This window comes from Schistocerca piceifrons, chromosome 4 (assembly GCF_021461385.2).
Source record: "Schistocerca piceifrons isolate TAMUIC-IGC-003096 chromosome 4, iqSchPice1.1, whole genome shotgun sequence".
NCBI lineage: Eukaryota > Metazoa > Arthropoda > Insecta > Orthoptera > Acrididae > Schistocerca > Schistocerca piceifrons.
Genome location: NC_060141.1, coordinates 681,188,319 through 681,212,419, shown reverse-complemented (window position 1 = coordinate 681,212,419; position 24,101 = coordinate 681,188,319). Strand labels below are relative to the sequence as shown.

General features: G+C 42.4%; 1 pseudogene; it reads right to left on the bottom strand.

Moving 5' to 3' along the window:
• Positions 1 to 920: 920 nt before the first annotated feature.
• Positions 921 to 1,039, bottom strand: LOC124797106 (annotated as a pseudogene).
• Positions 1,040 to 24,101: the final 23,062 nt, after the last annotated feature.

Genomic DNA, 24,101 nt, shown 5'->3' with positions numbered 1-24,101 from the left:
TACTGAGAGGACGAATGTTGTAAAAATCTTGAATATTGTGCCATACATCTCTAACGCCGTGTTGAGATCAAAGAGGAAAAGCATTGCCTTCTGTATTATTAAGAAATTTAATGCAGTCTTGTTGTAGTATCGCTCGTATGTTCTTAGGATGAATATTGTTAGTTAACATAGAATACAAAAATATACTGGCAGAAACAATTGCATCAGTGTGTTATTCTCTTGTGGTTCTATCATTAGTTTGCAATAGCGAAAGTTTCATGTGACACACTATTCCTATATATGCTTAGTAGTTAGTTATTCCATTCTTTTCAAATGGCTCTAAGCACTATGGGACTTAACATCTGAGGTCATCAGTCCGCTAGCATTTAGAACTACTTAAACCTAACCAACCTAAGGACATCATACACATCCATGCACGTGGCAGGATTAGGACCTGCGACCGTAGCAGTAGTGCGGTTCCGGACTGAAGCGCCTAGAACCGCTCGGCCACAGCGTATTTCATTCTTTTCTGGTGACCAAAGGCCTAAAATATGGACACAATTTTCAAATAGCCGAAAAGGGGAGGTGGGAGGGGTAAGAGTAGCAACTAGAAGTGGTAGTCGGGCTTATCGTAAAAAATCTTTTGAAAAACTGGATATGTCTACTGCAGCAAGTGAGTACACCAACCAATCTGATGTGCATATCAGAAAAAACATTACTAAGTTGTTCACTATTAAACTCAAACTGCGTCCAAACAGGCCACAGAAAACCGAACGGTAACTACTGCCGCCGCATCATCTTCAGGCGATAGGCGTCACTGGATATGAGGCAGTGGTCAGAACACCGATCTCGCGGTCGTTATCAGTTTCCGTGACAGGAGCCGCTACTTCCCAGTCAAGTAACTCCGGAATTGGCCTCACCATGGCTGAGTGCAACCCGCTTGCCAACAGCGCTGGGTAGACACGGACGGTCGCCCATCCAAGTGCTACTCAAGCTTGACAGCTCTTAACTTCGGTGATCTGACGGGAACCGGTGTTCCAACTGTGGCAAGACCGTTTGCATTTCACTATCTGTTCTCCACATAATCATCGGACGACAACCATCTGCCAAGGAAAAACGAGCAAAAACCTCAAAACTGCGCATTCTATCAAGGAATAAAATTGTACAATAAACTGCTCAGCAAAATGAAACTACTACTAAAATACATTTGTTTGCAAATATACTTCATAAGTATAGCACATTGTACAATTAAAGATTACTTAGAGAAGCGCTTGATAGTGAAAGAGGACTATTAGAGTATCTTGCTATGTTACAATACAATGTAATGGTTTTACAAGAAAATCGTGTGCCAGATCTATAGAGCATGATAGTAACGTCGTTCTAAGTTCCACGCCTCATTCACTGTAGGTGGATGCTGACACAGGTTTTCAGACAGACTAAAGGGAGGACATGAAGAGGTGAAAGGGGTATAGCTCCACGTTTACTGGCTTGGAGTCAGAGTCATTAACAGGCTGCAGAGATTGCGAGGGTAATAGCAACATGTTCGGGGCCCATATGTCACCAATGGATGTTCGTAATGTGTGCAGTAATAAACTACGTTTCACATTTTATTATCTCTTGCGAACTATTTACAATCAAAGTAATTTTGTCCCTTAGCGATCAAACGAACGAGGCACCGCAGGCTCAACCCACGTACGATAGGATGGATTTTTTGCTGTGTTCGGACATTCTTTTCTGTATAAATCTTTAGCATATTGCAGCGTGTTAGCAACTGTGAAATGTACAGCAAATAAACAATTTTTTTTCAGCCTTCACTTGCAAGGTAATTCTACTCGTTTACCTAGGTTTTGGCTCATATAATAATTTAATTTTTTGTAAGTATCACAATTTCTTTAATATTCAATCATTAGACAGATAATGCATTTTAGTGAGTAATATATGTCCGTATGTGGTTTAATTTATAGGTTCTGAAGAAGATTCCATTACTGGAATCGAAACCTAGGTAAACGAGTAAAATTACCTTGCAACTGAAGGCTGAAAAAATTGTTTATTTGCTGCCCATTCTTTTCTGTAGTTATTTCCCAAATTATTTCAGCCAAATGCCGGGCGTTACGTTCAGAAAGGCCGACTGTCCTATTCTTGTAAATAATATTTTTATAATCTACGTGTATGTGTATTTTGAACTATCTGTTTTTATTGTATTACGGCAAATGCTGTATCATTGTGAAATGATCCCTGAATGGATGTATAAAGAAATAAATAATGCTAATCACTGGCGAAAATTCTAGTACGTCACCGACACTCCTTCCCTTGCCGGCGAAATACTGGCTCTGGTAAATATCTCATCCCCCGCTACAATTCGAACCGACTACTTCCAAGGCCAGCGCCACTACGCCGACATGCGTTAGGTATCTCGCGTATGCAGGCGGGAGAATGCTTCATCTGGCAATTGCACAAGGCATACCAGTATTGTCCCCAAGATAAAACCTGATCGTATGCGGTACATAATGCGCTTACTTTCTTAAAACGATAGGGCTCCAACAGCTTCGTGGCCACCCAGTTGGCTGACGTGTCGCCTATCGAACAGTTATGCAGGTGCATAATTGGCAGTTACTTCGTTATTAAGTTGCTGCAAGTAATCATGATGTTTAGTGGATTCACATAAAAACTGCGTCTGGAAGACCGCACAGTGTCACATGTATGCTCTCTTTGACTCAGCATGTGAGATATGCACTAGAGGAAAAGCACATTAAAACAAGTATTCCACAAGTCCACCGATCCTGTGAAAGCAGGTTCAGCACGTCTCTTCGACCGAAACTATAACGTTCCAAAATCTAAGGCGTGTTTCGAATGCACTGACACCCATCCTGCAGTTCATCGGCATGATCAGTATGGTGAGAATATATCAAAACGTTTACATATCCCAACACAAAAAATCCAGTGAGTTACAGTCTGGCGCCTAGGAGGCCATGGTAATGGAAAACGACGACCGATGCATTTACTGAAATGGTATTTATGAGTACTTAGGTATCTGGAATAATGAGAATGTCAAACGAGGACAGTTTATGGCTTTCAATGACCGCCTCACATGCGGTGTTTCGAAATGTACATGCTATTAGACATAAACATTGACGAAGCATTGGCTTTACTGTACTTGTGCTTACTTCGTATCGGGGAAACCACAGGTTTCCGGACTTATGTTTATTCGTGTTATTTGTCTGTCATGGTCCTCTCCTCGCCCCGTTCTTTTGTACCTACAATAGTCAAATACCTTGTAGATCAGTAATTAAGATAAATTACGTACGCTCTCAGGTAAAATGGAAATGAACGTTTGGCGTTATTGGCGGGGAGGCCCCTTGTGAGGCAGGTCCGGCCGCCTTGGTGCAGGTCTTATTACATTCGACGCCGCATTGGGCGACCTGCGCGCCAGATGGGGATGAAATTATGATGGAAACAGCACAACACCCAGTCCCTGAGCGGAGAAAATCCCCGATCCAGCCGGGAATCGAACCTGGGCCCGTTGGACGGCAATCCGTCACGTTCACCACTCAGCTATCGGGGCGGACCACTCTCAGGTAAGAACGAACGACGCATCACGAAGGAGTTAAACGAATGGGATGGAAATCGGTGGATATGTAAATTAACAGAAAAACAAATGATTACAATTTCAGAAAAAGTGGATGATCTATTCAGCAGAAACAGTTTGATAAACTGAGGAAGTCGGTAATGCTTTGGTCCACCTCTGGCCCTTATGCAAGCAGTTATTCGACTTGGCATTGATTGACAGACTTGTTGGATGTCCTCCTGTGAGATATTTTGCCAAATTCTGCCCAGATGGGCGGAATGGTCAAAATTCCGATACGGTTGGAGGTACCTGTCCATAATATTCCAACGTTCTCAACTGGGGCAAGTACGGCGAAATTGCTGGCCAATGGTTCTACCTTGCCCCTGTGGCAAGCAGTGGAAAATCTCATCGTGAGTGAGTGGGCATTATCTTGTTGAAATGTAAGTCCAGGATGGCTTGTCATGAAGGGCAACAAAAAAAAAAACGCTGTAGAATATCGTTGAAGTACCGCTGTGCTGGATGGGTTACGAAACGAAACCGCACCCCAGCTAAATTCGAAGCGGGACTCATCAGTGAAGACCTATTCCAGTCAGATTCCAAGCTGAAGACGTGTCTGGAAACGCCCCAGGCAGCCGTGGAATACCTATTCTGAGTGTCGCACGCCTTATGGCCCGACAACGGTCTTGATAGCCATTACTGTTCATAACTGGACTCCTTTGGATGTCATCGCCGGCCGCTGTGGCCGAGCGGTTCTCGGCGCTTCAGTCCGGAACCGCGCTGCTGCTACGATCGCAGGTTCGAATCATGCCTCGGGCATGGATTTGTGTGATGTCCTTAGGTTAGTTAGGTGTAAGTAGTTCTCAGTTCTAGGGGACTGATGACCTCAGATGTTAAGTGCCATAGTGCTTAGAGCCATTTGAACCATTTTTTTCTTTGGATATCATCCACGACACCGCTACAGCACAGCGTTACGTGGAAGATACTCTAAGCCCCGTTTTGTTGTTCTTCATGGCAAGCCATTGTGGGCTTGCATTTTAGCAGAATAATGCCCACCCGCATACGTCGAAAGTTTCTACTGCTTGTCTTCGGTCATATTAGGCTCTACTTTGGCCAGCAGATTCACCGGATCGCTCCCCAATTGAGAACGTTTGGAACATTAAGGGCAAGGCCCTCCAACCACAGCTGAATTTTGATGATCTAAAGCGCCAGTTGGAAAGAATTTGGCACGATATCCCTCAGGATGACATCCTACTACTGTATCACGTAATGTCAAATCGAATAACTGCTTGGATAAGGGCCACAGCGTTACTGACTTGCTCAATTTTTGAAACAGTTTCTCTTGAATGAGTCATCCGGTTTTTCTGAAATTACTATCATTTGCCTCTACATCTACCGATTTTCATCCAATTCAGATAATGAGTTCTTGGCTATCTTATCTGTGTTATAACGTTCAAATATCAGCCAAAAGTTTCTCCTGTGGAGTTACAAGCTTTAAACATGTGTTTACATGACACTTTCGTCTATACCTTAGGATTCGGAATCTTTTCACTTTATCAACTACCTATATCAAGTGGCAACGAAAATAAGGTTTTAATACTGGGCAATCCAAGTTCTGGTTCGTAACAAATGATCGGGCACGTGGTTGTCGAGAACTATCAGGAGTTACTGTTCGCATCGAGGCAACGTCGATTTTATTTCTCTACACTTTTTAGAATAAAAGCTGTATTCAGAATAACGCTTACATGTGTAATGTACATCAGAGATACCAGTGTTGCTCGCACTACGAGCACCACCCTAACTCTCACTCAAGACACAGAGTTGATGAGACGGCTATTAGAAAAAAGGGTTCAAATGGCTCTGAGCACTATGGGACTTAACATCTATGGTCATCAGTCCCCTAGAACTTAGAACTACTCAAACCTAACTAACCTAAGGATATCACACGGCTAATACAACCTCGGTAAACATATTCTGATGAAACTGCCAGTTTGTACGAAATGGCTTGTCGAATACCGCCCTGAACATTTTTGTTCCATAGATGTCCTCTAACACAGCATAACGCAAATCCGGAGCCTTCCAGCTTGTTCCTCTAGCACGTGTCCTAGTCTAACTCAGGTTGCTTTGTGAAGGGTAACATGTCCGTAGGTGTGAGTGAATTAACGCTTTCTTATCGAGATAGTAATTATTGATGCTTATAGTGAGACTTGAAATTTCAGTCTAATTAAATTCGTGTATTACTCTCGATCTTGCAGATGTGCTTTCTACTTAGTCAGACTTACCATCTTAGTTTCGCGCCAATATTCGTTTTTACTTACGTTTTCGTGTGGCAAGCCCTTTTGATCTCAGCATCATGGTGGGGTGTCGTGATTCACAAGTGAATATAACACGTATTCTCATAAAATAAGGTCGTAAAAGCACTTTGCACTTCAGCAAAACACAGTGTAATTGTGGTCGTTGTGTGTCCCAGCCCAGTCAGTGTACATTTGTTCACCAGAGAGTTCGGCGCCAAATCACAGTTTTGTTTACAATTTTATCATTGTGTGTGCATGTGTGTGTGTGTGTGTGTGTGTGTGTGTGTGTGTGTGTGTGTGTGTGTGTGTGCATGTGTGTGTGTGTTGACCTTAGCTGTTTGTTTCGTCTTTTTTGTAATGTTTCTTTAATGTGTTAAATAGTGTGCCCTTGCAGAGTGTAGTGTATTCATTTACAGGTCATAAATGAATACACTATACTCTGCACGCTGAACGACGATATTGATTGTATAACAGTAACAGAAGTTAAACATTTTATCACTATTGGCTGACTCGGTAATCACAGAAAACCCATTCAGTATGATGAAAGAGACAGCTCCCTCAGCAGGTCAGTTGAATGTTATGAACAGTAAAAGTTGAATTTTGCGAATAACAGGCTATGTTTAAGCAAGTACTACTAAGTGCTAGCAAATGGAAGATTTTTTTCTCTTTCACAATCATTAATGATATCGGCTATCAGAAAGTAACGGACCCCTTTTAGACTGATGGAAAAAGAATTTATGCTGCCTCCTCCGATGTACGGTTTCTTATATTCTCCGTGAAACATTTCTAGCAAAATTTTGATAATTATTCACCTTACACCATCGTCCTATCCTGAGATGCACTTTCTGACTTGGCTGTCCTGAACAACTGCACTAGCTGCTAACACGCCTCGTGACGAAAAACTGGTTTTACAGCTTGATGTATAATGTATGGAAAGCTTTCTATGACAGATTTACTGGCGCTAGAAACAAAAGTTTCCGTTTCCGAGCTATTGTATGGAGTAAGAGCGACAATGTACCCAATTGTTCTGCCAGTTCCAAGAGCATTATAACGACGTTTGCCCGTTGATACTTTTCAGTAAACTGCTGGCTTCATGTTTCATTATTTTCTAACTTTCAGTTCTACAATGAAAGGAAACACTTGAAAAACTTGCCGGAATTTCGTATGTTTGCTTCTGAACGTAAATAGCACGTAAAACTTAAACGTCATACGGAACAAAAGTCGCAACTAACAAATGTAGGTACAAAGCACATCTGAGCGCAGACAAAGAAGTTTTCTTATGGCACTTAAAAAGCACTTGGGGCAGTTATGAGTTTCCTCTTATTAACGCTTGGATGTCATTTGAATCTCGCTTTGTGGAGACACACTAGCTTGACCTCTTTAGTATTCAGAGTACCCGCCATTAGCAAAGCTCAAAGGGTTTAGAAGAGCAGTAAATCAGTCTCGTGAAGATGACGGTTCACCACGGCTATGTGGAACTGTCTTGCCGGAAAATTTCACACACCTCTTGAATTGTGACAACATAGAGTTTGTGTCGACTCATGTGGTCCCAGTTAGTGAAGATACAACGTACTGTGGATCCATGTGGGTACGTCAGCAATGTGTGCTTCCAAATATATTCGGTCTTTCCTAACGTTAGGGCAAGGTTCAATATCGTGGGGAGAAATGCACGTCCCAACCGAAAAGGCAGTCGTGGTAAAGATTGTTTAAAGATTTTCTGATAATACTAAGCACAGATTTCTTGCAAACAAAATTCCTAGGTACTATGCATTAAACTAGTCGCTTAAGTTGTAGGAGTACGTGGCCTGCTGGGAAAAGAAATGGGAGAATGGACGCAGCCCCTGTTGTACGGAAATGTGACGGCAAACTGTGGGTGTGGAAGATCACGGAAGGACAAAAGTTGGCCTATTCTGTTTTATGCGGCCATGAGGGCGACATGTACAGCACAATATACTACAGCACATTAAATAGTACACGAATTCTACCATACGTTGAGGTGACAGAAGTCATGCGGTAGTGATATGCACATATACAGAAAGCTGTATAAAAGAGTAAAGGAAGGAAGCTCTTTCCAGGTATAAAAGAGCAGAACTATCACTTGTAATCAGGTGCTTCACGTGAAAAGGTCACCGATGTGCTTATGGCCGTACGACGGGATCTAACAACAGACTTCGAACGCGGAATTGTAATTGGAGCTACACGCATGGGACATTCCATTCAATATTCCGAGACCCACAGCGTCAAGAGTGGGGAGAGAATACCAAATTTCAGGTATGACCTCTCAAAACGAAGAAGGCAGTGGCCGACGAACCTCATTTAGCGACCGAGAGAAGCGACGTTTGCACAGAGTTGTACCTGCTAACAGACAAACACCATTGAGTGAAATAACTTCGAAATCAATGTGTGACGTATTAGGGACGTATCCTTGAGGACAGTGCGGCGAAACTGGGCTAAGGCAGCAGACGACTGGCTCGAGTGTCTTAGCTAGCAGCACGACATCGCCTGCAGCATCTCTCTTGCGCTCGTGACCATATCGGTTGGACCCTAGACGTGGCTTGGTCAGGTGAGTCCTAATTTCGGTTGGCAAAAACTAATGTTAGGGTTGGAATGTGGTATAGACTCCACGAAGTCACGGACCCAAGCTTTCAACAACGCACTTTGCTCCAAGATGGTGTGGCATTTGTCTAAGTCAAATGGACCCAGTTCTCTGGTCCAGCTGAACCGATCATTGACTGGATATGGTTATGTTTAGCTACTTGGAGACCATTTCCTGCCACTTATGGACTTCATGTTCCCAAACAACTATGAAATTTATATAGACGAACATGTGCCCCGCCATGGGGCCACAATTTTTAGCGACTGGTTTGAAGAACGTTCTGGACAGTTCGAGCGATGATTTGACCAATCAGACTGCGCGAATTAATCCCATGTAACATTTATGGAACACAATCAGGAGGTAATTTCGTGCACAAAATGCTGCGCAGCCAACACTTTCGCAAATTATGGACGGCTATAGAGGCAGCATGTCTTAATATTTCTGCAGGGGACGCCCAACGATTTGTTGAGTATGTACCACGTCGAGCTGCTGCCTTTCGCCGGGTAAAAGGAGTTCAGACGCGATATTAGGAGTTATTCCACGACTTTCGTCACCTCAGAGTAATGCAACGTGTTTTTTATCACACCAATGAAAATATTCCAGTATATCACGCTACGTATTTTGTGAGCAAATTTCAGAACTAGGCTCCACGTAAAGAAATGCATTACTGAACACTCAAATAACCCGATATATCCTTCACAAAGCACAGGAAGAACTGAACACGTGAAGCCTATCTGGAAGCTTCAAATTATTCGCAATAAAAATTTGTAAGGATTATGATAAAAGCCATTTTCACAATCTTCAGTTGAAACTTGCGGGCTGAGAGGCCATGGTCGGTGTATAAAATTTCCACCTAACGTTTCGTCTACATCTGCGGGAGACATCTTCTGAGGTCGTCCGGCTATTGCCACTGAGGCTCCAGGTACTCACGTATTTATAGAGCGCATAGAGGGCACCACCATTCGTCACGTGATGCCAACTGTATGCCTATCTTTGGAAGGTGTCATCATTCTCGATTAAGAGTAATCGATTGTCATTCTGCTGGCCCAATGTCGACATCCATATTTTGTCCGACTTTAAAACTTCTTCTTTTCTATAAAAATTATTACAGTGTGTGTGTGACTCTCTATTCCTTCTCTATACATGCGCGCATGATAATGGGATGTTCGTGCTAGAACGCTTGTCTCATTAAATTTAATTTCTTGGTTCCCATCTCGAAAAACATGCTAAGCGACAGTTTCTTTTGTGTTCGGCTAAGCGGGTGTTTACACTTCTTTTCGTTGTTCAAAATATGTTCAAATCTGTGTGAAAGCCGGCCGCTGGTGGCCGAGCGGTTCTAGGCGCTTCAGTCTGGAACCGCGCGACCGCTACGGTCGCAGGTGCGAATCCTGCCTCGGGCATGGATGTGTGTGATGTCCTTAAGTTAGTTAGGTTTAAGTAGTTGTAAGTTCTAGGGGACTGATGACCTGAGATGTTAAGTCCCATAGTGCTCACAGCCATTTTTTTCTGTGTGAAATCTTAGGGAACTTAACTGCTAAGGTCATCAGTCCCTAAGCTTACACACTACTTAACCTACATTATCCTAAGGAGAAACACACACACCCATGCCCGAGGGAGGAATCTCCGCTGGGACCAGCCGCACAGTACATGACTGCAGCGCCCTAGATCGCTTGGCTAATCCCGCGCGGCTTTCGTTGTTCCAATATATACTTGTCCACAACTGCATGGTATTTTGTATACTCCAGGTGTAGTTAGGGGGTGTCTGGCGTCTTTTGCAGTTCTTAAATATTCCTTAATCTTCTTGGTGGGTCTGAAGAATGTTTCGATCCCATACTTGGCCAGAACTTTCCCGATACGGTCCGTGACTTTATTAATGAACGGTAGGAAAACTTTTCCGGTAGGTGACCGTTGTTGCTCTGGATTTCTGGGTTCTTTTCTTCTTTGATGGAGGGCTCAGTCAATTTCCTTGATGGTATATCCGTTTTCCATGAAGGCTGACCGTAAGTGATTTAGTTCATCTTGCAAGTAAGCCGGCTCGCAGATTTTGTTGGCTCTTTGCCCCAAGGTTTTCATAACGCCTATTTTTTGCCTAGGATGATGGTTTGATTCCTTGAGGAGGTATCGACCCTTGTGAGTGTTCTTTCTATATACCTGGTGGTCCAGCGTCCCATCGACCCGTCTAATTACCGACACATCCAGGAAAATGAGTTGACTGTTGCTTTCTTTCTCCATCGTAAACTGTATATTCGGGTTAATACTGTTCAGATGCACCAAGAAGACATCCAGCTCTTCTTCACCATGAATCCACACTACAAATGTGTCATCAACATAGCGGTTCCGTTTAGCTGGCATTTTACTGGCAGTCTGCAGCCCTCGATGTTCGAAGATCTCCATAAATAAACTGGCAACGGCTGGGCTGAGAGGGCTTCCCATCGCCACCCCGTCGATCTGTTCGTAAAACACCGGCCGTGAAAGCCTACATTGTATCATTTTCAAAATATTCTAATTCGACTGTATTTTAATTGCCACCTTCAGCGCTAACCGGTGTTGCGACTGCGTTGGGAATTTCTACAGGCCACCTTCCATTTCAACAATCTTTTCTAATGTGCATTATCAACTGCTTGCGGCGTGATGAATAGTCCATTCAATTTCGGGCATGCACCCACAGCCGGCCGAAATATCAGTGGAAAACATTTTATTTGCGCGGCTGCACGGCCGAAATTTAATGGACTAATCTTTTCTAATGTCCTGACTTGTTTTGGATAGTTTTCCAAGAATCTCTTTAGGAGTTTAGATTATGTTGCCAAGAAATTCAGGAAACAATATTCGTGTCACTTTTGTTCTGGAATTCTGTAGTTTGTTAGTGGTTATAAAACAAAAGACGTTAGCCAAAGGTGAAATGGAAAATTAAAAGTGAGAATAATTCAGTTGTCGTACGAACACATGAATTCACAAAAAGCCCAATGTTCTAGCTTGCGCTGTCACCGGGAGTATTCTACATTTGGTAACAGCAAACATAATAAAGGAACCTTTGAAATTTTATAGTTGGTTATGTAATGCAATTAAAGTTCCAATGCAGTACAGGATTTCGGCCATCACGGGCCTTTCGCAGGTTGGTTACGGAGTAACACGTCTACTTAGTGTCAGTGTTACACTGGTACTAAGCTGTAAAACTTTTGAAAATGGCCTTTGACAGTCGAAAACAGTAATCACCTGTGTTACATCGCAACTGTGAGTGCAATAAACAGTGAGCGTTATCTGTACATTTTGTTACACATTCGCCGAATGAACCTCCATATGAATTCTGTCTACGCGTAGAAACGAATTAAATGAGATATGTAAACGACGCGAGAAAGCAGGATGCAGAAATCATGCACGTAAAACATGCCGAGAGCTACATACAGAACTTCTTATTAACATGTTTGTTGGAGCACTGAGGAATGAAATCGTTTATGTCCGTGCGCAAGATGAGTAAAAAGGATTTGTGCTTAATTTTCCGTCGAGGAAAATATATTAACGACGTAGAACAGATGAGGTTGGGAGAGGATGGGAAACGAAATCGCTTGTTTTCTTTCCATAGGATCCCGCTGGTACTTGCGTTATGCTACATAGGACATCACAGATTTCGCACCAAACCTAAACGCGAGTGGGAGGACGGGGATTACAACCGCAGTTCTCGCGATGTGATTCCAGTGTCTCAGCAGTGCGCCACATCGCCCAATTCAGGGCTCAAGGACTCGAAAAGTGGGTCTTGAGTTCTCCGACACTGTGAGGTGTTACCTTTCTAAATGGACCCTTGCAGCCTTCGCTCACCCACGTCTGCGGCGACGTGTCACACGCGAGGACGCTATTCTGCAATATCAGACGCTGACCACAAAGGTTTAGATCTGATAGAATTGCTTCAGTGACACTGCAAAGCCTTGGGAGTGTTCAGAGGACACCCCACAGTCATTGCCAGATTACATAGTGGTAGATGGAACTGTCTTATATAATTTATGTAGTGACCGAACACTGTTGCTGCCTATAACGTCGTCTCATGAGCAAACTACATTAACGAGAGAGATGATTTAGTAATTAAATCTCTAAACATGAGGAAGACTATTTTAACGTCCCATGTCATGAGAGATGGTGCAAGAGCTCGGAGGGGACAAGTATGGGGCAAGTATGCCTTTTTTTCAGAGGAACCATCCATCTCTATAATTTCTTGGATTAAAGAAAGGCACGGAACACATTCGCCAGCATTGAAAGGTAAGAATTTAAATTTCCATCGTCCTTCAAGTACGTCAGGCACCTTAACTAGTCCACCAACAATCCACGAGCAGCATTTAACACAACAGAACTCAGTTATGTTTCCCTATACTAGATACATAAAATGCTCCCACCATGGTGCAGATCGTTCCATTTCTTTTCAGCTGAGCCAGTTATTTACCCTCAACATTGTCTACCTAAAATTAAACATCTTCTTGTAAGATTTCAGTATTAATTATGGAAAAGTAAATAGAAAATTCCAGACCCAAAAGATAATGCAGAAAAACGTTTATACTACTATATAGAGACAAGTGTCTGTTTAACACCGTTACCAAAAATCTCAAACAGTTCTTGGCTGATTTAATTTAGATATCTACACGAACCTCTATTAATGTTCGAACGGGCATAAGCTATATATTTTTTGTATATGTAGTATAAAAACATACATAATATACAAAGGGGAAATGTCATTAGCGAAAATCTCGAAAAGTTCTTGACCGATTTACTTCAGATTTTTACACGATACTCAAATAAATGTTCGGACTGGCAAATGACATACATATTTTTTAATACGTATCATATTAAAGGTACTTATGTACTATACAGCGAGGAAACGTTGTTAGCAACAATCTCGAAAACTCTTCACCGACTAGTTCTAATTTTTATACGATTCTCTAATAAACATTTGGATGGAAATAATTTACATACTTCTTAATATATTCGATAAGTAAATTACACACACTTAAATTGGAAAGCAAAAACTTTGAAAAGTTCTTGACAGATTTGCTTCAATTTCTTATATGATACTCTAACGAACAATCAGATGCACATAGGGTACGTGTGCTTCTAACTCAGCTTGAAAGGTAAACACATGAAGGTGGACAGGACATTTATTTGCGGATAGTTTCAGAATGAGTGGAAATTTCGTGTTACGAGAGAGAAGCATTCGCGTGTGACATCTGTGGAATAGTCGAGTTACGGCAGTGTCAGTAGTATTTCTGAAGGAAGAACTTACATACGCAGCATTTATGGAACAGAGAGAATGGATTTGCATTATGGCTATGTTTTTAAGACAATAATGTTTGCTGGCGTATACTTATAACAATAGCGATTCTTGCAACAGAACAGTCCGCCTCCCCATCTCAGTTTATGTCATTTCAGTTTAATTCATTTCAATTGGCTTAATCGTAAAAACATTTCCCTGTAACACTTCTGTAAAGAAAGTAAAGTTTTTGCTTTTCTGAGAGTTTTATGTTTATGTGAAATAGGAGTTTGAAATTCAGCAGTGTCATAATAACTAAAGGATTAGTATTTTCAAGTAAGAAGTTGTTTTCTACTACCAGAAAATCATCCCAATATTACCGCCAGAAGATTAATTTTACTTTAGCATATGTTAGCTGGCGCGATTTCTTCATGCTGTGCTTTTGCTTCTGATTACGCTGTAATTTTTCAGGTTTGATTGTTTTCCAATTTTGTTGCTCCTTTCGTTTCTCATTTAACGTTTCCAATGCGCAAATTCTAAGCGTTTCCTTTATAACTCACATTTTAATGGTTAACTGAACAGTTTGTGTTTCATTATGTTGCTACGTAATTTCAGTGTTTGAGTTTTTTTTCACAGAGCACAGTTTGATGTTGGTAGTAGTTTCGAGTAACATTTTTGATTTAATTTTGCGCGCAGTGAACGCCAGGTGATTTTGCCTGTGTGTAAATGCGTACACTGAGACATGCTCTTAGCAACAGTAATTTCAGTTCAACGTTTTCGTAACGTCTTATGAGTAGAATACTGCTAAACAATCTGAATCTTCCGAATCTTTGCAATCCTACTCATTGGAAGATTACAACTACCCAGAATACTGTCAATAAATCTGCTATACTTACAGATCCACCAAGAGAAGAGGTTTCTCATACCACATGTATCAATGATCCCAATCAGGTTTACCTATTTATTTTAAGCAACTTCAGTTCTCATCCAGGTTTGGTGGCATTAACAGTAAACAAAGTTCAAGGTAAGGAAGAAGGGAGCAATAGATGGACAGAGAGGAGGGGGATGGACATAGAGAGGGAGAAAGAGGAGATGGAGGGATTGGAGGATGTGGAGAGGGATTGAAAAAAGGATGTGACGGGCAGAGAGACAAAGAAACAGAGAAAGAGAGGGACAGATAGAGAGAGAGAGAGAGAGAGAGAGAGAGAGAGACAGAGAGGGAGAGGATGTAGACATAAACCATAAACAAACAGGGGGAGGAGGTGGAGATGAACAAAGGGGGAAAAGGATACTAGGATGTATATCCCGTTCGCATTAATATTATACAGATTTGAAGCATTGCCGGGTTCGCTACTGAAGAATATATTCACATAAGGGAATCTATTTGAGTAAGAAAAAAACAATGAAAAAATTCTAAGGGCGTGTGAAAAGAATAGACCCTACGAAGTTGCCAAGACCTGTTGTGGAGTTCTTGACACCAACAGTAAAACCTAAAACTGAGACAATAAAATGCATCGTAGCTATAAAACAAGACATTAAAGGATTATGGATAACACAACGTGGAATATATGAGGCAATATTCATGACTGGGAAGGTGGTCAGGAGAAAATCGTGAAGAGACAGATATCATTTTGCCTGAGAACAGGAAAACATACCTTTCTGAGAGAATTAGAATTGTTTGTCAACGGATAAAGGCTAAAAGAAAGTTATGAAATTCCTGGAGAAATGGGGTCAAAAAATTCGATAATAACGAAAACATGTTGATAAGCGATTCATCACAATATCATGGCACATCTCATTCTGATGCTTTGCCGAAGTAGAAATATCGATTGTTAAAGCAAGATGGTAATAAATGGAACACTATATTTATACCAAAATGAATGACAATAATAATAATAATAAACGCTTGAAGCTGAGAACTGTTACAACATTGTTACTTTCAAAGTAACAGATAATATCGCATTTTGTTTTCTTTTAAATGTGAAAAGCAAACAATTTGCTACTTGTGTTTGTTTATTGATAACTTGTTTTCGGCTGGGTTATGAACAAACATTAGTGGCCTGCAACGCGAGTTTATTCATATTCACCTATAAAAATTAAACAAAAATTCTATAACAGCTGGCAGTTTTGAAAGGGTACAGTACCGCCCGACATTGAAAATAGGCACAACATTCTTCGTTATTCTTGTCAGAACAACATATTTTTTCTAATAATAACTCAATTTCAATTAATACAGCGAAGCCAGATACCAGTGTGGGAAAGAATGACAATTTATTTATTTAATTGATCACATGTGCACTCCCACAAAATAAACCCCTACATCCAGTTTGGTGAGATCTGTGAAAGGAATGAATGTATGGTCGACAGATAGTGAATGCGAATATATGATCATGTTTGAGACGATACTTGGGTCACCTTTGGTGGGACCAAAGAGATGAAATTTACCTGAACTTTGAGTGCCTGAAGTGTGGCTGACCAATACGGTAGCAAGGTGCTCCCCCACTTCGGCAGAGGCGCGAGAGGACCTGAAGAACGGCCATGTTTCAGCACTCTGCCACTGGATCTAGTGTTGGTAAGACCTGTCTCAGGCGTGCTCCGTAAGGACAAAGGAGTGGAGACATGGTATGCATATGGAATACTTAAGAGTAGTTTGGAATAATAATTTCTCTATTTCAGGAACTTTTGTGGGGAGAATTAAATGTCAGGCAGGTAATATTAAGAGGATCGTAGTAATCTTCGGAAGTGACCAACGGTCACAATGAAACCACGTGTAGCAATAAGTTGAAATACTTCCGAGTGCTTAAGTTAATCTGAATTACTGGCGTGTGTACTATAAGTTGGAAATATTTAAGAAATGGCGTGTGCAGGACTGGAAATTAGAGACGAGTACTTCCATGTGGTGAGTACTGTGTGAGTCTCAATCTGTGTATGTGACAAAGGATAAAGAGAAGTACTCGTCCATGGTATCAGTTGAGGACTCGCATGTGTGATGAATATGTTCTTAATATTACTTTGCGTGTTATGTTTTCGTGTGACGCTTGATTCAAACTACAATACTCTGAGAGAGAAGCAAGGTGAGTCAGCCGTCTATCCAGCAACGCTACTTGGCTTGCATTGCACAGGAAGACGTGCATATATCGTCCAGAGTTCGTAGTAGGAAAGAAAAGTTACGAAGTGGGGCAGTGTCGTGTGAAACTGGGATGAATACTAATTGAAGTGGGGAAGTTGAAAGTGATGTGATTATAATGTTGTGACTATACCTTATGTTGTATTCCATGTTGCAGTGTGGTGTATGTCATGTAATTGAAGTATGTGTGGTTTGCATGGGAGAGTAGCAAGGTAGTTTCAGAGGTAGTGGGTTATGCATGTTCCTTTTGTACCCGCTCGGTTTGGAGGAAAGTTTCGTGTTGACGGTTGTGAGAGTCGAAGTGTGAGATACAGCAAAAAAAAAAAAAAAAAAAAAAAAAAAAAGAAATCCACCATCCTATCCAGAAATCCAGAAAGTGCACTGTAGCATTAAGTAATTACGAGACCATAAGATAGAGAATCACCTATGTAAAGCCATGCCCACTGGGCGGAATTTCTCATGTGTTATTGTTGTAGGTTATCGAATTCGTGTGTTTAGGTTATAGAATTTATCGGAATAAATAAGATAGTGAAAAGAAAAAGATTGGTGGCCTTTTCCTCCTGATTGTAAGTTGTCATGATATCCAGAATTTATAATGTGTGCGCCATTCATATTCAGTGCGATGGCCACGAGTTGATAAAAACAAAATGTGGTATTGCCAGTGCGTAGTGAACAGTCAGAGTAGTGTAAATTACTAATAGTCAGATGTGCGTTTCTGTTGCGTAATATTCATACAGGAGAATAATTTGTAACTTAATTGTGAGTACTAGAGTTCATGTTACTCGACAAATAAGAATGAATCCACTCGCTTGGCAGACCACTCATCTTGCAGGCCTGACTGCTTGATGCCACAGTATGAGCAAGGCATGTGGGTGCCTCTCAGTTTTAAGACGTAACAGAATTGCTCGTGAAGTCGTAAAGACGTCAATTTAGCGAGACGCATAAAGCCTTTGCTAGGTACTGTGTGGTGCAGACTTGAAAAAAAAGGTGTTTCACGTAAAAGGGAAGCGCCATCTCGTGTGTTGCGGGGAACCAATAGCCCCCGTAGGCCAACCACCATACCGCACGACGCTTCGGCTCTTTGCTCTGGCAGAGTGGCAATTGGCAATTGGTATATTGCTTTTGGCTGGGAGTCGCGGTAGTGTATCGGTTGAACGATTCATATGCTATTTCTGGACACCATTTATAGACCTGGCTATTGGAATCTGTTCGTGATGGAGAGGTTCGTCCTGAAATATTTCTTCTTTCTGGCGAAGCATGGCTGCATCTATGGCGGTGCGCAAACTCACAGTGTAAGCGACGTTAGAAGTTTGAAAATACTGATCATTTCCATTACGAGCTTCTGCTTGCTGTTGAAACACGAGAATGGTCTGCCATTACTGCCATATGATAACTGGAACTATCATTTAAACCAAGTCACAGGGCCTTATATATATGCAAACAACGTACTGCAATTTTTTTCTAGAGAACTAGCGAAAAGACATAGATTATTTCATACAAGACAATGCAAGCGCAACATCGTCAGTGCATCTACGACAGTATTGTAACGTCGTGCAACTGTGCAAGTGCTTGTTACTATAATATTGCTGCTTGCAGTAATAAACTTGAGACATGAGTGTGCAGCCGGCCGGTGTGCCCGTGCGGTTCTAGGCGCTACATTCTGGAACCGCGTGATCGCTACGGTCGTAGGTTCGAATCCTGCCTCGGGCATGGATGTGCTCGATGTCCTTAGGTTAGTTAGGTTTAAGTAGTTTTAAGTTTTGGGGGACTGATGACCAGAGATGTTTAAGTCCCATAGTGCTAGGAGGCATTTGAACCATGCGTGTGCTCATATCGACTCTGGCCACTCTTTGAACTGCTCTGGTATTAGTTTCTTAACGACGGCTTCCCTGGCGTCTCGTGAGGGGCTAGTCTAGCAACTCTTTGAAGATAATTTAATCGCAATCCGCTTCTCGCTTCTGGGTGATGCCTTGCTCGCTTTTCCGGTCGCTAACAGGATTTGGTAGTGGAGTATGGAGGACCGTTCGCCGTGGTGTGGTTGGCGATCGTTTAAAGTGAAAAACGTGCCGACGCCACATGAAAAATCACTGCTTCGCTGTCGATTTCTGAGCGCGAGTTTTGTTTTCTGAGTCGCTACGCTCCTCACTTTCGCTGCCTTAGTTGGTGGATGTGGTCCTGCTAACGTTCCTCGTTCACCAAGGTCCGGCGTCGAAATAAACAGTGAGAACTTTATCTTGCGTGTGACTAAATGCTAGATAAGGTTCGCAAAAAATTCCTGTTCTTTTATTGAGTTTGTTTTGGGTTTTTGTCTACAGATGTTTGTAGTTTTCATAAATGGTTGTCGTTAATATGGATCAGCATCCGTGCTAAACCGAAACATAGCCGAGTAGTTCTTGAGGTAGGGGCACAATCTGCCCGGTTCTAGTTCCATTATTACGTTATTAAGCATAGGCATTAACACTCTAAAATAGTACCTGTGGATTATTCTGAATGCTCAGACGTTATAAAAAAAATACTGGTGTTTCCAGTTGTCTGTTAACGTTGTAGTATTTGTGTGTTAAACGAGTAAAGTTTCTCTTGCTTTAAGTTTATAGTGCCAATAAGAAATTTGTGTTACGTGATTTAATGTTTATCTTGTGTGTGTTTCAGAATCTGAGCTGAATCAACAATTGTGTGTTCATGGGCTCTTCTCAAGCCAGTCGTCATATGTTGCCTATTGCATTCATTTTCTATTTCCTTTTAAATTTTATTTATGTCTGTTATTTTAATGGTCTACGAGCGAGTTGGAGATTTTCTTGTGTTTTTTTAAATGTTTGTGAGATATAAAAATTCAGGTCTGCCAAAAACAAAAAAAAGGCTTAAAATACTTTCTGAATCATTGAAAGGGAATACTTGAAAGATTTTTCTGATTAAATTATTCTGTTGATTCAATTATTGTAAATTTTCTGAATTTAATTGTATATGATTGTTTGCATTATTTAGTCTCACGGAGCCAAAATAAAGGTGTAAAATATTTGTATTCGGTGTGTCCAGTACCTTAAGTCCTCGAGATCCAAGCTCCCAACCATTTCACAGGTAGTACAGCATTTTGCCACCTCACCCGTTTCGGCGCATACGCACCAATATGACTGTTGGTATTACGGAAACCCAGTACGTTTAGGCGGCATTGGACAAATGGAGTCTACGATCTCTTGACAATGTAAAAAAAGTGAAGCTTCTACGTCAATACAATAAAAAGATAAGGCCATTTATGTCAACGATTTAGAATTTCGGAAACTCGCTTACCAAAACCTATAGCCTACTTCCCGTTGACCTAAAATCATTAATTTTGGCAAGAAGCAAGGTTTCACACTATAGACAAAGTAAAAAATCCTGAAATCGTTAATTAGTAATATATCATATAATTTTTTTGTCGTCTCTTATCAGATTGACTTTCTGTCCGTTCGTCTAACAGACCCCTTTTCTCTCAGGAAGGATAGACATGTTGTCACATACTAAGGGTATGGTTCCTTGGCGGTATAACAAACATTAGCTACTACGTCAATGCAGTCAAACATACGGCCATTTATGTAGTCGCAAACTCACTCATTACAACCTATAGGATACTTCCCCTGCTAGAATCAATAAATTTGGCAACAAGAAACGTTTCACGATATCAGTAACGGAAAAAAACATAAAATTGTTAATTCCTTATTAGAGTAATGGAAAAAAATCGCAACACCAACAAGAAGTTGTGCGACATAAAAGTTGGTAGGCATGTTTCTACACCTGAAAGGTGATATCCATTCAGATATCGCTCCAGTCGCATAAGAATGGCGCTAGTATAGCCAATATGAGGATGCAAATCAGGTTTGTTTTTAATACACGCTGTATAGGTCGTGAGTGTTGGTTACTTTTGAGATTGGACTTGGTGATTGACGTTAGTTAAGAATGTCTTTAAAGCGACAGAGACGCCATTATCAATATCTCACTGAGTTAGAACGAAATCGTGTAATAGCGCTGCGAGGACCTGGATGTTCCTTCCGCCATACTGCAGAAAGATTTGGCAGGGATGTAACTGTTGTGTCTAGACAAGACAGCCTAGACACAATGAGAGGAAGCCGAAAGGCACGCGCTAAGCTAAAGCAGGATGGCGTGAGGTCTGAAACAGGATACGTAATGAATGCTATAAAGAAAAGTACGTAGCTTCTGGAATACTTAACTTTAATCCATCCTTTTGGTACATCTGGAGATTGTGGCGATACAAGTGAGACTCTTTAGATACATGCAATGTTACTAATGGCGCCTTGCTAGGTCGTAGCCATTGACTTAGCTGAAGGCTATTCTAACTATCTGCTCTGCAAATAAGCGAGGCTTCGTCAGTGTGCATCGCTAGCTACGTCGTCCGTACAACTGGGGCGAGTGCTCGTCCGTATCTCGAGACCTGCCTTGTGGTGGCGCTCGGTCTGCGATCACACAGTGGCGAAACGCGGGTCCGACATGTACTAATGGACCGCGGCCGATTTAAAACTACCACCTAGCAAGTGTGGTGTCTGGCGGGGACACCACAGTAACCACTGTATATGATTCCTGGCAGCAGTTGTCACAAGAATTTACTAACGCAAGAGGACCGTATACTGGACGGCCACTTGGAACTGCCAGGAGGGAAAACCATTGTGTTCGGTGTATGGCTCTGACGCGTCGTGCTGTATATACGGCAGCAATTAGGGCAACATTTGTCAGTGACACAATTAGCTATTACAAATCGGTTACTTCAGGGACAGCTCCGAGCCAGGGTAGCGTGTGTTCCACTGACCCCAAACCACCGCCATTTCAGAATTCAATGGTGTAAAGAGTGAGTTCTATGGAGAGCAGGGTGGTGGTCTGTTGTGTTTTCTGATGAAAGCTGGTTCTGCATCGGTGCCAGTAGTGGTCGTTTCATCGTGACAAGGAGTGTGGTTGAGGGTCTACAGACAACGGACATGCGTGCTAGATGGACTGGATCTACACTTGGAACTATAATCTAGGGTGCAATTTCGTATGACAGCAGAAGCACTCTGATGGTTACACCTGACTGCAAATTTGAACGTAAATCTGGTGATTCAACCTGTCGTGCTGCTGTTCATGAATAGCATTCTAGGGGATGTTTCCCGGCAGGATAACACTCGTCTACATACCACTGTTGAAACCTAACGTGCTCTACAGAGTGTCGACATGATGCCTTGGACTGTGTCCAATCGAACGCATATGGAACATCATCGGACGACAACTCTAGCGTCTTCCAGAACCAGCATTAACGGTCCCTGTATTGACCAACAAAGTGCAAAAGGCGTGGAACTATACGGAAGAGCCAAAGGAACTGGTACACCTGACTAATATCGTAAAGGTCCCGCGCAAGCAAGCACAAGTTCCACAACACTCGACTAATGTCTGAAGTAGCGCTGAGGGGAACTGACACCAGGAATCCTACAGGGCTGTCAATAAATCCACAAGAGAACGAGGGGTGGAGATTTCTTCTGACAGCAAGTTGCAAGACATCCCAGATATGCACAATAATGTTCATGTCTGGAGAGTTTGGTGGACAGCGGAAGTGTTTAAACTCAGAAGAGTCTTACTGGAGTCACTCTGTAGCAATTCTAGGCGTGTGGGGCACCACATTGTCCTGTTGGATTTGCTAAAGTCCCTCTGAATGCACAATGGACAGGAATGGATGCCGATGATCAGACTTGATGCTTTCGTCTCACCTGTCAGTCGTATCTAGAAGCCTTAGGGGTCCCATATCACTCCAACTGCAAATACCCCACACCAATACAGAGCCTCCATCAGCATGAACAGTCCAGTCCTCAGCCGACATCCAGGGTCCATGGATTGAAGACGTTGTCTCCATAACCGTACACGTCCATTCGCTCAATACAATTTGAAACAGGACTTGTCTGACCAGGCAATGTGTTTGCAGTCATCAACACATCAACAGTCCAATGTCGGTGCTGACGGGCCCAGGCGTAAAGCTTTGTGTCGTACAGTCATCAAGGCTACACCAGAGGGCCTTCTGCAGCAATTTGCAGATGGGTTGCACTTTTGTCACGTTGGATGATTCTCTTCAGTCATCGTTGGTCCCATTATTGAAGGATCTTTTTCTGGCCACAGCAATGTTGGAGATTTGTTTTGTTTACCCACTTCCTGATGCTCATGGTATACTCGTGAAATGGTCATATGACCCCAAGGGGCTCAAGGTTCTGTCATGAGTTTGTGCATGGCTCACATGGGGCCCCAAGTTATTGTGGCCCATTCTTCATTCTCAGGCTGCATTCCCTTCACCCTGCCCCCTCCCTCTCTATCGTCACTCCTTACCCGTTGCTACCTTCTTCCCCTCTCTCGGTATTCTGATTTATGTCGAAGTGGCTATTCACCTGGTTTCCTGTATTGGTTGCAATTTTCTTCCTTTTGCCTGTTCTTCTATCCTTTCTGGAATTTATGTCCCTGCCTGAGGATTGACCTCCAAAATATCCTGCTTTTAGTGCAAGCCATGTGGGGAAGAACTCCCTCCCTAGCATCAACGGTGTGGATTCCTCTCAACCCTTCCTTCACCTCTCCCTTCCCCACTGTAACCCCTTCCACCATGCTAAGTCACAAGCACATGTAGGGAGTCTGTGGTGGGGCTGTTACGTACCCATATGGCTGAGCCCCCTGGCGACACAGGGGTCACACTACTGATACCTTAGCTGTTCCCTTCCCTTGTATGCCAAGGAGTGGTTGCTTATGTTCTTGGGGCATCAAACTCCCAGCAATGGCTGCCGTGCCAGATGACCCTTGCTGTGGCTGGGTGGCACCCATGGGGAGAGCCTTTGGTTCGAGTGGGTGGTATCAGGGAGGATGCTTGGCGCATGAAGCATATCTAGCTGCAAAAATCTGGGCATTCTCAAATGACTGTCTCTTCGAATGGTGGAGGATCCTTGAATGCTGCTTCGTATGACCTGGTTACACCATGGGAGGGAACCCAGACTTGCAATCTTGGGATGAAACCCTTTCCCCATTACCTTGTCTGTACTAGGATGGATGGGGACACATTCGCCGCCACAAAGCCACTGTTTTTCATGGAAAATATTGAGGTCATGTTTCGTGAACTGGAGTCTCTTAGTAATATCCGGTTGGGCTCTCTGGTGATCAAAGCTTCTTCCGCCACCCAATCCGCAGCTCTTCATACCTATGATAGTTTTGGCATTTTCCCAGTGCCTGTCAATCCTCACCAATCTCTGAATATGGTGCAGGGAGTAATTTTTCATAGGGACCTCATCCTGCAAACTGATGAGGAACTCCAGGCTAGTCTGGAGTGG